We start from the raw sequence: 13,463 nt of genomic DNA, 5'->3' as shown, positions 1-13,463 counted from the left end.
TTGACATTTTCTAGCTGTATGACTTGGCAAGGCAATCACTCTGAACTTCAGTTTCCTTTTCTACAAAAGAGAGAGAGATTAACACCTGTTCACATGGTCATTCTAAAGAATAAATAATTTATGTGAAAGTACTTTACAACTTTAAGAATACAAATGTAAGGTATTATTAAAATACCAGAGTATTCTGCTATGTAAATTAATTTTGCTCATTTTTTTTAATGTGGAATATTTTGCAGACCCATATTTAAGAATGAACTTTTTTTATGATTGGATAGTGATCATTTTACCATAAAACTTAAAAAATCTATTTGAATATAAATGTGTTGAAGGGTATTGTTCCACTATAATATTATTTGATTTCTCAGTATGAATTTAGCTATTATATTTTCTGCTTTTATTATGCAGAAAGAACAATCCTTGATCTCCTGTCCACCTCTGACCCCTCTTCACCCCATCCCTGTGGATGTGTGTGTGTCTATTAATCACCTGTCAGGCCTCTGAAGCCGTTCCAGACAAAATTTATTAAATCTTACCTTGACTAAACTAACCTTCAATTTCATCAAGAAGTTGTGGAGTATTCAAAAAATCTAAGTTCCCTTTCATTTGTTTAATTAGTGGATCATTTTCAGTCTTTTCTCAAAATATTATGAAATTTTAAAAAGACACATTTAAAATGACATAGTTAATAAAAGGTAATGGAGAGCAATGAATGGGAAGAGGAAAATACTGACATATGAGGAATCTCTAGAGAAAAGACAGAAATTTTTGTTTAATAGTACCATTAAAGTTCTACTGGAAGATGAAAAAAATGAGATATTTGACCTATCATCCTATGAAACACCATCCATTTAAGTTCTGGTGTTCAATGTAAATGAGGTTTGAGTTAAGCATGAGTGAAAAACAAGTGCTTAAGTTTATACACTTGCAAAAAAATAGTGGGATTTTATACAATATATTCTACATACATGATTGCTTTTATAAGTATTAGGATAAATAACACATGAGCTATTGAACAATAAATCAGATGAAAATGAAAGAAGACATTATGTTGTGAATCCTAAACAAATAAACTTTTCTTTGTCCATCATACCTCAAAAAGTTGGGGGAAAAAAAGAACTAGTATTAGTTAATAAGAAAAGAAAAGAAAACTAAAAACAGTATTAACTTATATTTAGAATGAGCTTCATCACTACTTTTTCTATATTGGTACACTGTAATCTCTTATTACCTAAGGGGAAAATAAAAAGAAGAAATCTGAAAATAACTATCAATTTAATAATTTAAATTAAAAATTGAGGATGATGACTGAAGTGGCTGCTGCTAGAATTTTACTACTACTTTAGGATTCTGAATAAATTAATAATTTACAAGCCTCTGAATAAATTTGAATAATTCAGAGAAAATAAATAAATGAAAGAGTGTTTGAACATAAAACTGAAATTCCCTTACTAAATGCTTCCTAATGTAACATTTTCTGGAATATTATCATCCAATGCAAAGCATCAAGTATGAATAAATCAACAAGAAAGAATAATTTATGTAAGTGCAATGACAGTTTCAGCTAATTCAAACAGACTTTGAAGCTAAAGCCCTTAGCAGTCAGCATCTTCCCCTTTATTTAAAAAATAATACTAAATCACTGATTAAGCAGAGTTTAAGTGTGTACATCAAAGGATCAATAAAGACTGAATACTCAGTAAAAAATAACTTTCAAAACCTTAAACTTGTAGGAATCAAGTGATAACCCCAAATAAAATATCAAAATCTAATACAACTGATTAAATATTTTAAAGAAACTCAGTTGAAATCGCACAGAAGTCTGTATCTTTATGTTAGAAAATGCAAGATGTTTTTGATCAGTCTTTTGCTTTGAAATCTTTCCAAAATTTAAAAGATATATATCTTCTAAAAATATACTAATTTTAAAAAGTATTAGTAATATTTAATAACTAATAATTTAATACTTAAGAAAACATGTTCAATTTTTAGAAAGAATACATTATTTGTTTTAAATAATTTTTATTTCCTATACCAATCACATTAGTTAATATTTTAATGTCAGTGATTTGGGACCAGTAACTAGCTGTATACGACATTGAATAATATTACTCCTAGTATTCACACTAATTCTCTAAACAATGACTAATTAGTGATATTATCAAAACCATACTCATGAAAAATCTACTTCAAGTTCTAAATGGCATTTCTCTCAAATTTACCCTTACAAAAAGTATTGAATCATCATGCTCATTTTATAATATATACTCATAAACAAAAGCAAACATCCACAATTTTAATATATTTTATGTGCACATCAAAATACAGTACACTTTCATTAATTAACAGCAGCTATATCTACAGGAATGTTTAGGGAACAGAAATTGTCTTTATAAAAAGATATTCTTAAATCCACACAATTTAAAAATTCTTCAAAACAATTTATGTTTGAGGACAATTACAGCTGAGAATACTACATTATTTTTTATTTTGAACCAATGTAAATCTGATTAGTTAGTATGACATCAATTTACTGAGTAATCATAGTATAGAAAGAGCTAAATATTCATATGACTCTTTTAAGTACAAGATTAATCATTTAAAGCATAAAATCACTAGTAAAACTGATTATAACATAAAGGTAAGTTGAAAATATAACAAAAAAAACTTTGCCTGTATATACTTCAAAAGTGATGTAATTAGACATTTTAAGAAGGTAGCTCTCTTCAATACTTACTTAAACAAGACCTTTTGCCAGCTGTGCTTGCACCACCTGAGCACAAATTTCCTCCTGGATGAATTAATTCAAGTTCCAAACTGGTTCTGTAAGTAAAACATTAAAATATATCTTAGTCATTAGGCTGAAGCAATATTTTAAAATTTATTTTATTGATATGTCTGAATCAACCCAAATAGTAAAGTTCTTCAACTTTATTATTTGCTGAAGTATAGTATAAGCATATCAGTAATAATGATATTTTATGTATTTAGAACTAAAAAGGGAAATAGTTCATCTATCCTTACTTACATGTTCATATTTATACCTGCATAACTGCACACATTATGGGGTAATTGTTGCAAAACCACAGCTGTTGGCAAGTACTAGAATGTAGGCCTTAAGAAAAAATGCTGTAACACATTTCATAAACCTGCATATGAATCAGATGAAAGCATTTGCACTCCAACTGTTAGCCACTAATTAGGTAGTTTCTGTCACATAAGACACAAAGGCATACCAATTTGCCTAGCAGAGAAATGGTTGTCACTCACTGGAGCTTAGATAGTATCTAGAAATCAGCTTTAAGAAACAAAATCACTAAAACTAAAGTAGCTATGAACAACACATTTAATTAAAGACAGTCTCTTTTATGGACCTCTAATATTACAGTTTAATTAAAATATACTGTGTAACTATTAACACTGCTAAACATCAGTACCGTTCATACAGATCTGAATTTATAATACTTAGTGATTATTAGCTTACAGGATAGAAATAATTGTTAAATTGACATTTCAAAAATCAAATTGATGCAGAATTCACAGATTTATACAAAAACAGTAACAGTAAAATAGCCAATTTTACCAAAATAAATGAAAATTCAGAAACATAAGTTGTATTTTTACTTCAACTAATAAAAAACACACATTTACTTGCCACAATTAAAGATGAATAAGCTAGTTTATATCGAAGATATGAATTTAACAGTAGTGGTTAGACATCCCCCATCTTAACAACAAAAAAGGGCAAAGTTTCAAGCTTGCACTTTGCAAGTGAATTCAAGAAAGATAACATGTTTGATTTAAAACAAAACATTTTGAACTGTTTTCATTTTATTTTGAACACAGAATGTCTGAAATGTTATTTTCATGTATTTACTTACAAATACAAACTGTTAAAAATAATATTCCTAAGTCTGTATGTTTGCCACCCATTTCTGAAGGAATGCTTTAATGCTCTGTACTGGGTGGGGGGGACAATTTAATATTGATAATTTTCCTGCTCAGAGCTCCATCTGGTTGCTGCCGATAAGGGCATCTGTGTGACCAGGGAATTTTCCACCCTTCAGGCGATTCGCATTGCTCCCTGAACTTCTAAAAACCTACCAGCAAGGAAACAGCGACAAGGATTTCATATCAGTGGACAGAAAGCGAGCGGAGACCAGCATGTGTTCCTTCATCAAGGGGAATATAATTGAGAACAATACATTTTGTTTTCACAAATCTTCTGTTGCCTAATCTGTAGAAAAAAATTAATGGCTATATTGTCTTATAAAAACTAAGATTCCTAGATAGTACTTTTAAAAGAGCTACAGAAAAATGATCAATTTCTATAAATGAATGTCAGAACCAGAATGCCAACCTTATTTCAACCTACTTTGCAAAAATATTCATTTTAATATAAATACAAGAACAATTCTGCTTATTCAATCATCAAGTAAGATATTTTAAAGGATGACAAACATGTTACCATGAATTTTATTTTAAAGAATAACTGAAAGAAAACTAACTACTAAATGTAATTATTTATGATTATGGTTGGAAGATCTCCAACACAACTTTTCATGTGAGTTAAAAACACAAAAACTACCTATCCAAAGGATAAAACTCTGTATGTCAGAGGCCCTACCCATCAGCTTGCCCATATTTCATTTTATCAAAATTGTTCCTTTGACACTTCCTGGAGGAAAGAAACACAACTGCCTCACATGCCCCACGTCTGATTTTCCCTCACAGCTGAAAATCCCAACACATTCTTTGGCTCCTGTCCCCCTGGATGGATGCTGTAAAAATAAGATGCCCTGGGAGCAGGAGTGTTCTGGGCCTTTTTGTTCTCAGAGAAAAACAGACTCTACTTTCTGTATTTTCTAACACAAAATCCTTCAAATTAGTTTGGAAGGGAAAAAAAGAGAAAATGTGTACATTGGAAAGAATGACGAGAAAGACTGCTTCCAGATTCCCATAGTGGCCACCTAGAAACCCCAGACAAAAACTCCTCCATGTCCCAGCTTCTACTTACATGACCAAGGTCTGCTTTTCCCTTCTACCCCCATGTCGGTACTAACTTCTATTTTAAGAGCTATAATTTGAAAAAGAAATGGGTATGTATACGTACACACACACAGAGACACTGAGACACATACTGGCATAGTATCCATTCAAGGCCTGAGCTTACCACCTACTGTCTGAACCAGTTACTGGTTTTCAGAGAAAAAAATATCTTCATCCATACAAGACTCAGCTCAAGCTAACTCCTTCAGGAGTTAGCAAGAACTAACTCCTTCTTCTTAGGACAGGAAATAAGCACTTCCACATATTTTATATTTCAATTTGCTCATTTTTGCTTCTGAAGATCTTCAGCACTTTGTCAATATGGTATAGTTTTTTAACAAACTATATTCCATTTTACACAGATTGGTGTTTATTAGTTTTGTCTGTCCAACCAAATATAAATTCCCAGAGAGCATAGACCATTTCAGGTAACAGCTTCTAAATCCCTGATGGTAACTAGCAAATTATTCAAAAAATTCTTAGGAACTGACAACAACCTCTTTGTTTTGATATGTAACCAATGATAAGATTCTCTTTAGTCCCCACTTCATTTTTTCTTTTGATGATCCTTCCTTCCATTCCCTTAAACCCAGCGGTGAACCAACAAGAGAAAGGGGTAGGGAACAGGGGGAGATAATTTGTTTTTACAAAATAAATTTTTAGTTTTAAAAAGGATTCATAATTTGGTATTCTAGCTAGCATTCCTTTTATTTCACATATAGTTTAGTTTAAACTTACAATTTAATTAATGTATAAAGCAAGGTCCATTCATTCTACTGAGTCGGTCACCCACTGTGATTTAAAGATGTTTCCCCATCTACATCTCAGCTACTTATGTTTTATTTTCTTTCCATTTCCATGTTTCTGACTATATGAAGGCCAAGTGCTAGTCACCAGTACCTCTAGGCTGTATGTAACTTTCATACAAAACCCTTGGAAAAATCAGTGGCATTCTTTGTTTCAATAATGAAAAACTGAATTGGCATTGAAGTAAGGAAAGCTTTCTACTCTAAAATTAACTTCCCATAATCCATTTGAATGACACATATTTGCAACAGAAGGTTTTTTAGAAATATGTTAAAACTTGAATATAGTGATTTTAATTAATTTTTATACCACAAAATGATATCATTCTGACAAATTCTTCTCTGCTACCCTCAGAAAATCTTCCAAGGTTTCAGCATGCAAATAAAGTGAGATAGAGATACATATTGTCCTACAAAAAAAAAAAAAAAAAACAGCTCTAAAACAATCACTGAAGAAAACAGCTTTACAGGCTAGTTTAAAACAATCACTGAAGAAAACAGTTTTACAGGCTAGTTACCCAATAGAAATAGTTGGTTTCTAAACATCAAAGAATTTAGCTCTGAAAGAGCAAACAAAGTTATTTATTCACTTTGGAGTATTCAGTTCTGGGAAACTAGAGATGTATTCCATTCAAATTACTAATTTCAAATACAAACACACAGACAGCTAATGAAGTACATTTTAAAGAGTCATATTTAGTTCAAAATTTAAATAGTTAAAATTAAGTTCATTTCAGAATATTTTATATAATCATGATCTGTAATCATGATATTTTATGAAATAAGGTTATATGCTAGGCATAAAATAAAGACCTGGTTACCTAGCTTGCAAAAACTACATCGTATTCAAATAGGATACACATACTTCTTTCTTTCAATTCATGTTTTTGTTGACTCTTCAGTCAATTTGCTTTTTGTTTTCTTTTTAATGATTAAGGAAAACTTAACAGAAGGCACACAATCTCACTGTGAGAACCCTGCAATGAATGGTCTGGGTAATTTTAATTTTAACCAAAGGATAATGAGGTTTTTAAAGGTTTTAAACTTTCTCTTTTAGACTCATTGCGTTGCTGCTTTATACTTTATCGTTAGGGATCAGAGAAGAATTGGAGAGGGGAGAACACATTTTGTTTCTCTACATACACCCATAGTAAATGACATTTGATATCTGTCCCTGCTTTTCTATAAAAGAAAAACTGAAAAGTGCTGAATCAAAGTCTCCCATTATCACAACATGCTTTCTTCTATAAAATATATATTTAAACCAAGAAACAGGAACTTCCACTAAACTAAATTTAAATCAAATTATTTGATATATCATGCTATAGAAAAAGTTCCATGCACAGATCATTTCCATTCAACCAGGATTTTCTTATAAGGTCAATCTTAATAAAAGGTCCATCTTAATAAAATTAAAGGCATAAATACATAAGCAACATAAATGTGTGTGCATGTAACGTGTATAGCATAACCGAGGTAGTCTTCAGTCATATGAAAATCTTCTATAACATTGCCGTAATACTGTACATAAATTTTGTACAACTTGAAACCTTGGAAAAATTAAATTCTATTCAATTTAGTTTTCACATGAGGTATATTTTGTTCCAAGTATGCAACTGGTAACTCTCCAGAAACAAAATGTTAAATTAACCAGTACAACTTCCCCCAAATATTGTTTTTATTTATTCACAATAAAAACAATAGTCCAGGAATGGCAGACTGGAAAGTTATATTCCCATCCATTAGATCCTTTTACATCAATCTGTATCCAGCATTCACATCCTTAGACCAAAAGTTAATGTTTCCTTATGCTGAGCTGTAACTTGCGTGCTGCAGTTTCCCTAAGTCTGATTCCATTTTTCCTGGGTTCTAAAGACTACATATACATAGTTCATCTACTCTTTTGTTACCCTCTGTTCTGGGAATAAGGCAGAGAATGTCCATGATGAATTGCATGCACGTGACCTATAAAAAGCTGAACACAGGAGAGGAAAAAGGATAGTAATTGAAAGAAAACTAGACCTTTATTCAAGATTTGAATTCCAGTCCTATTCTACCAGTAACTTGCTGCATGACTTCAAATCACATTATCTCTCTTCATTTTACCTATTATGTAATAAATAGTACTTGGACAAAACATAAAGTATGTGTCTAGAGATATCCAGGGGTCTGCAATGCTGATGCTGGCAGAATATGTTTTTAAGTTCTTAATTGTGCCTACTTCTCCCCAATTTCATTTTTGTTATGGTTCTCATTCAATTAAGTTTTCTAAAATTCCTATTTGGAACTGTTTCCTAGGTACTGAACACATATTCAGTCAATCAGACTAATCCTACTGAATTTGAAAAATGAAAAGTACTTACCTTTGTTTTCTTGAGCCTGCTGCTGGCTACTAATAGAAGCTTAGAATGTGCCAGTTCTCTTGCTTTTCTCCCTTACCTGATTTTCTAAACTACCTGCAGTATTTTTGGATATTACTAGATTTTTCACTAGCTTAAATGAAACAAAGTAAGATCTTCTTATTTTTTTATTTTAAAAATAAATTAAAGTGGTTTACATATTACAATCTTTTAATTCTCAGTATTACCACTTTTGGGCAGTACTTCATTAGGGATTTCTTAACAACACACCGTATATATAATATTCCCATGCGTTGAGGTAGGTATCTGTCCCCAAATGCTACTAATATATTTTTTCCCACATATCTTATAATGTTTAATAAAGCTTAACCTAATAGCTCATTAAAATAAAAACTTCAGAAAATGAAGGAAGACTACACTTTCATACTTTTAGGAGGTTTTAAAACTAGCCATAATGTCTACCAACATTAAAAAAAGGCATCCTTTCTTCAAATAAATATGAATGAAAATAATAAAACCAATTACTTCTAGTAACTAAATATAGAAGTGTATAGTATTATTACCTACCTAGCAACAGAATACATAAAGAGAAAATCATTGTCTGGCGAGCCTGGGGTCTTGCTATAGTCTCTGTATTTCTTCTGAGTGGTATTTTTGATGTCTTTCATTACAGATTCCATTTCTTTACTTAAGTTGTTTTCTGACTGCAAAAAATGCAAACATACATGTAAAGTTTATTTATATTCATTTTCTCATATAGTTTAACAGTACAATGTTTATCATATGAAAACACTAAGAAATTAAAAAGTCAAATGTACATTAGCTATCTACTATATTTAGTGCACAAAGGTAAAACAGATCAAGAAACATTTTCTCTTATTTTAGAGATCTTTCATTATAATTCTACATTGTGATTGGTAACACTATAATCCAACCATGAACTAACCACATAAATTTATATCCTAAACAAATAAGTGGATGTCTTTAAAAATATATTTTAGGACAGTTTCCATATTTATAAAAAACCAGACTTTCATTTGAATTCATTTTTCAAAGACTAATATCAATATCCCTTACTTTAAGCCTATTATTAACACAAAATTTTCAGTTTATGAAGAAAAAAATCACACACACTCTAAGAACAGTCTTCAACTGAGAAAAGGAACTGCCAGGAGAGAAAGCTTTCTGAGCAGATTTCAATGATGAATTTCTGTTTCAAAAGTCAAATATTCATAGCTTTCATTAATTTACTCCATAGAATAGACACAGCTGTCACTTCTCTCAGGGACCATATCATAGATCTATAATGAAGGTGAAATATTTAAGAATTTAAATCAAATAAACAAATCTTACTGGATGAGATTAAAGAGGAGTTCACTTACACCAAATCCCACAGTAAAATTGACTGACTTACGGTAAATGGTTCAATCAAGTATACAATTATTTCTCCAATACAAAGATATGCACTCCCACGTGTGTAAATCTATAATTGCCCACACATAAAGTATGCATGTGTGTGGAAATATATCATCTTAATCTAATGTGCCTAATTCGTATATTTTTATGTATTTAGATTGTGCTTTACATTGCAAGGTACATATATGTAATTTGTTTGTTTGGCTTTGTTGTTAAATATTTCAACATATTAAAGGAGTGTAACCATATCTAAGCTGATAGGATTTTATGATCTGGAAGATATATATTAAAACTATAACAATTCAGAATATGGAAAAGCATATCCCTTAGTTCTAATGCCTTTGGTTCTATAATTTGTTCTGTTACTCTTATTTTTGTTTTTAATAACCACAAACAGAGGAGAAAAGCCTCTAACAGCAATTTCTACTAAATGTACAAAGTTCTGCAGTAATTTAGAAACAGAACGAAAATGAAAGCTGAAAAGCAGAGCTGAGTCAACCAGGATATTTCAGCCTCACACTGATGCTTACTGGGAAGGCTCCCGGCCGTCCCTGCAGCTCCTCCACTTCCTGTATGAGATCTTGGATGCTTTTGTTACTAGGACGCTGCCAAAGGTTATTTTTCACATTGCTTCCAGAATAACAAGGAAGGACACTGTTAGCAAACTGCCTGCAGAGAGGACACGTGAATTCTCCTTTGTCCACTGAGAAGCCCTGGAGAACCTGGTCATTCTAAAAAATGAAATAAACTTACGGATGTAAGATGAACACCATTCCACAAAGAAAATTGACACCACTACCTTTTATAGTAAATAAAATGAATCGCACAAAAGAGATACATCTAATATATGTCATAAAAACACAAAGTCTCTTATTTAGTTGCTCTTCATTCAGGATAAGACATTCAAATCATCATGCAATCAATCTGAAATGTGGATTTTAGATAAAGAATAACTCAAGAAGTAGGCCACATTAAAGTGGATCTCTTTCCTCTTACTACATGCCCCTGTTTTCACAGTCTACAATCACTACTGGGAAGATTCTCCTAGTACCCATATTCTTTGAAATAGGATAGACAGTGTTTGAGAGTACATTAAGGCTAAACAATGTGCTGTGTCATTTAAGGTGTCTAATTGCTGAATTAAACTGACTGAATTTTATGCAGTGGGTTTAGGTTTAATTGATAGGGGGAAGATTTAGTTAAATTACTCAGAACATAAGTGTGATAGGAGGTGAATTAATTTAATACCTCTACTTCACATGCTTCTGATAGCAAGAGGAAGAAAAATAATTTTTGGGACAGATATATAATGTGCACACACTTAGGAGGAAACTCTTGCTCATAAGAGATGGCAATGTATGCTGACTAAACAGACAACTTAAGGCAGGAATTCTGCCTGCTACATCTGTTCCTTTCTTTTGCCTGACACCACCCCTCATCTACTTTGCAATTTAAGAATATTGCTATTGTGTAGTCCTAACATCTATATTAATCTTTTCCAGGTAGTCTGTCTCTTATTTTGCCACTGGCCAAATGCTTTATCTCAAAACTTGTATTTAATGCACTGATGTATATGTATGAATCCTACAATATGAGCATTACTACTAACAAGACAAAAATAATGAGAGAGACTGACACAAAGAAAAGAAAATGAATTACTGCCTATGGTTACAAAGGTAGTTAATGACATCAGAATGAACTTAGGTTTCCCAACTCTTAACTAGGTGCTCATTTGACTATATTTTGGATCTCAAAAACTTTTTCTAAAAAGAACTGAATTCTATTTTTTTTTTTACCTTCTGACATTTCTTCAAGTCTTTAAAAATGTGACACCATGTCTTTTTAAATCCACTTCTACAAACATTTACTAAGCTCCTATCATGTGTCAAATGCTGTGATGACATAAAAAAGGAAGACACATCTTCGCTTAAAAGTATCAACCAATTAAAAGCAAACAGAAACAAAAATATTTTAATAAGAGTGTAATAAATACAACAGAGAAAGCTTCCCAGAGAAGGAGACTTGTGAGCTAAGTTTTAAAAATACACAAGAAGAGTGTTTTTAGAAGGTTGGGGCAAGGATCCTGGTCACTGAAGGACATTCTGTGTTAAGTTTCCATAGGGCCTTAATTTTAAAGAAGGCTAGATCCTCCTCTTTGCCTTGATTGACAGGAGGTTGTTTCTTGAAGCCTCCCCACAAGCCCTCTCAACTAGGCATTACTCATTCCCCTACATCTGTCACACCTCAGTGTCCTTCTCATCTCCAGTGCAGGCTGGAGATTATTACTCTTGCATTGTTCTGTCTTTGCGGCTCATTTTATTTAATGATACCACACTTTTCCTTCATTTTCACTGAAATCCATTGCCCTCAATTCCTGAACACTTTGGTGCCTAGATCAGTTTTCCTCTTCACTCCAAACCTGCCATCCTCCTGTGCATGTATATATGTCTGTATGTGGTCAATCAATCTTGTATCTTAGTCGGTCAGCTCTTTGACCTCACCAAATTCTATAGCTGTGGCCTCCTACTCCAGAACCTATTACTATGACCATCCCCTTGTCCTGCAATGACCTCCAATTGTCCATATCTGGAAATACAAAATTCAAACATCTTACATTCTGATTGCCAACTCCCCCTATTGCCTATAGTCCCTCCTTTTTCTCCCAGTTTATCAGGACTTTCCTACCCTGCCTAAACAACATGATCTACCATTTCAAAAACTCTCGTCAATGCTTCTCGTTCCCCATCCATATGTCCTTTTATCACATGTATCTAACAAAACTTTCACACAACATTAATCCAATGTATGACTTCAATTCTGCATGCAAACTGAGTGCTGTTAGAGAAAATTGAAATAACTTCTTGTTATAACCTGTTTCCATCCTCAACTAAGCCATGAATAGTGCCTGGCAATCTTCCCTTACATCTTCTGAAGCACTCTCTAATCCCCATTTCTAACCACTTCACTAGTCAAGTCCCTTCACCTACCCAAGCCTTGCCCCTTTTTACTAGAATAGAGCTACATTTCCTACCTCAGAAAGAACAAAGTCATGCAACTCCTTCAGATTCCTCAAATATCAAATTAATCACTCCCATCAGCCCTTCCATCCACATTCTTCTTTCTACCCCCTTTGCTGGCAATCTCCTAACTAGTCTCCCAACCATACAACTGCAAATATGATCTATGTAATGTGAGACTCTTTTTCCTAATCACAGTTTTTCAAGGATCAACATTGTCTCTCACAGTAATTACTTTTTGTTTGTATGCTCCACATGCATTCTCTCACCAAGTCCAGAAGACTCTTCTGTTAAATATATTTCAAATCTATAACCTCTTCACTATCTCCACTGCCTTGACTAAGCCTGAGCCACCATCACCTCTTATCTTCTAAATGATATCACCACATTCTTTTTACTCTCCTGCAATCCCACAGCAATCCCTGCAATATATACAACTGCTGCAATGGCCTTTCTGAACATGTCTAATTTCTGCTTACGAGTCTTTAAAAGCTCTCTGTAAATAATCTGTCTGAAGTCCAAATTCTTTACAGGGACCTCAAGGCACTTTACAATATGACCCCTACTTACTTCCCCCGTCTTCTCTCTCATCACTCAAGCACCTTACTTCATCAAATGTTCCAACACTTGGCAGATGTTCTAATAAAACCCTGTGCACGCTTCATAATACTCAGCACATACACTGCAACAGTTTATTTCTGTCGCATATAATGCATACTAAACTACTTTAAGGAAGAAACTGTCTTTTCACTGCTGTATTCCCAGTGTCTATCATGGTATCTGGAACACTGCAAGCAATGAATAAATATTTGTTAAAT

At 32.6% G+C, this 13,463-nt stretch overlaps 1 pseudogene; it reads right to left on the bottom strand.

The window, feature by feature from the left end:
* Positions 1 to 13,463, bottom strand: part of LOC130678899 (E3 ubiquitin-protein ligase UBR3-like) — a 189,951-nt pseudogene that overhangs the window by 54,179 nt on the left and 122,309 nt on the right.

This window comes from Manis pentadactyla, chromosome 13, assembly GCF_030020395.1.
Source record: "Manis pentadactyla isolate mManPen7 chromosome 13, mManPen7.hap1, whole genome shotgun sequence".
Taxonomy (NCBI): Eukaryota; Metazoa; Chordata; class Mammalia; order Pholidota; family Manidae; genus Manis; species Manis pentadactyla.
This window is presented reverse-complemented; position numbering and strand designations above follow the sequence as displayed.